The sequence below is a fragment of the Mandrillus leucophaeus genome, unplaced genomic scaffold (assembly GCF_000951045.1).
Source record: "Mandrillus leucophaeus isolate KB7577 unplaced genomic scaffold, Mleu.le_1.0 Scaffold192, whole genome shotgun sequence".
Taxonomy (NCBI): domain Eukaryota; kingdom Metazoa; phylum Chordata; class Mammalia; order Primates; family Cercopithecidae; genus Mandrillus; species Mandrillus leucophaeus.
This window is the reverse complement of record NW_012101943.1, coordinates 807,881-810,349: the sequence shown is the minus strand read 5'-3', so window position 1 is coordinate 810,349 and position 2,469 is coordinate 807,881. Positions and strand designations below refer to the sequence as shown.

General features: G+C 38.1%; 1 protein-coding gene across 1 annotated transcript in view; it reads right to left on the bottom strand.

The window, feature by feature from the left end:
- The window catches only part of HIF1A (hypoxia inducible factor 1, alpha subunit (basic helix-loop-helix transcription factor)), a 51,900-nt gene that overhangs the window by 3,533 nt on the left and 45,898 nt on the right, over window positions 1-2,469 (bottom strand).

Here is a 2,469-nt window from a genome sequence, read left to right as displayed (position 1 = left end):
AAAATTATGAAAAATGAAAAGCTCCACCTTGAAATGTTAATCTCTGTATTAAGACCATTAAATGAAATACAACTTTACTTTTTTTTTTTTTTTTTGAGGCAGAGTCTCACTCTTGTCACGCAGGCTGGAATGCAGTGATGCCATCTTGGCTCATTGCAACCTCTGCCTCCCGGGTTCAAGCGATTCTCATGCCTCAGCCTCCCAAATAGGTGGGATTACAGGCGCCCGCCACCACACCCAGCTAATTTTTGTATTTTTAGTAGAGACGGGGTTTCACCATGGTAGCCAGGCTGGTCTTCAACTCCTGACCTCAGATGATCCACCCGCCTCGACCTCCCAAAGTGCTGGGATTATAGGCGTGAGCCACCGTGCCCAGCCGCAACTTTACTTTTTAATCTTGCTAAGGAACCAAAGTCATTTCTCACTTAGATTAAAGCTCCTAAACAAAAATGTTTCATGTATTTTGTCTTTGTGATGTTCAAGGTCAGAAAGAATAAACTAACCAGAGGGTATTAAAATAATTGTCTTTTGCTCCATTCCATTCTGTTCACTAGATTTGCATCCTTTTACACGTTTCCAAGAAAGTGATGTAGTAGCTGCATGATCGTCTGGCTGCTGTAATAATGTTCCCTATAAACAGTAAAGTTATTTCAAGTTTAGTTTGTTCAATTTTTTTTAAACAACCAAAAACCTTGAAATCGGTGTAAATTTAATAACATTATATAGGCAGTTTCTAAAATAATACCCTAAATTATTTTAAATACTTTCTTAAGTTATTTGCTATCCATTATGACCATAAAGTTATTTGCCATCCATTATGACCATTCTGTCTATAAATACTTTCCAGTTAATTTAGTTTGAAAATATCAGAATGTATTATACCACCATTGACTTACCCCAAAACATAGCAGTTCTTTTTTTAATTTGAGATGGACTCTTACTCTCTCACCCAGGCGGAGTGCGGTGGCCTGATCTCGGCTCACCGCAACCTCCACCTCCCAGGTTCAAGCTATTCTCTTGCCTCAGCCTCCAGAGTGGCTGGGATTACAGTTGTGCATTACCACGCCTGGCTGATTGTTGTATTTTTAGTAGAGACAGGGTTTCACCAAGTTGGCCAGGCTGGTCTCAAACTCCTGACCTCAAGTGATCCTCGCCTCGGCCTCCCAAAGTGCTGGGATTACAGGTGTGAGGCACTGCGCCCGGCCAATACCAGTTCTTTTAATCAGGCAAAGTAACTTAAAGGGAAGAGAATGAGATTGGTGGTGATATTCAGGGTGGAGTAAGGGGAGAACTTCACTTTTTAATTCAAAATACATTGGAATTGTTCGGAATTTTTATACCAAGAATGTATGCATTAAACATTTGTATTTTTAAAAACCAGTGTATACAGAGTAAAAAAAACCCAATGTATAAATTCTGAAAATATAACTTTACTATTTGGAAGAAACGTGGAAACACACACACACACACACACACACACACACACACAGAAATAGCACATTAGCTAGAAAAGCAAAACCTACTACTCTCATACTTACAATTCCTACTGCTTGAAAAAGTGAACCATCATGTTCCATTTTTCGCTTTCTCTGAGCATTCTGCAAAGCTAGTATCTTTGGATTTAGTTCTTCCTCAGGAACTGTAGTTCTGAAAAGAAAAAAATTGTAAATGAAAATATAGCTCTTTTATTTTTTAAAAAAATATCCAGTGAGCTCTTTTAAAGAAAATACATAATTCCTTAGTTCTCCAATATTAAGGAATGTAATATATATAACATAACTCTCCTGATTACTAAAGTTTATCACCCTAAAAGTCAAAGCTTGTTTTTTTTTTGGGTGAAACAGGGTCTCACTCTGTCAGCCAGGCTGGAGTGCAGAGACATGATTCTGCTTACTGTAACCAAGCTCTGTCTCTGGAGTCAAGTGATCCTCCCACCTCAGCCTCTCAAGTAGATGGGATTATGGCTGATTTATATATATATATTTTTGTAGAGATGGGATTTCACCATGTTGCTCAGGGTGGTCTCAAACTCCTGAGCGCAAGTGATCTGCCCACCTTGGCCTCCCAAAGTGCTGGGATTACAGGCGTGAGCACCTGGCCTTCAAAGCTTAATTTAACAGAAAATTTTCTACAGTATGCATATCCCTATTTTATAAAATACAGCTGAACACAACTAAATTGACATTATTGTAGAGTCAAAACAGTTAAATATTGTCCTTTTATTCCACCTAACATAACAATGCAGTGATACTGTTGGGACTATTGAAATATAGGATCAATTTCACATTCGTATAGCATTTTCAGTTTATAAAACATTTGAAGTTCATTAGTTCATTTTAATCTTACTTAAGTTCCCAAGATAGATAAGGCAGGCATATCATACCCATTTTATAAATGAGAATCCCGAGGCCTATTGGGTAACTTTCTCAAAGTCCTACTGCTCACTAGTTGTGATATGGAAGTACACTC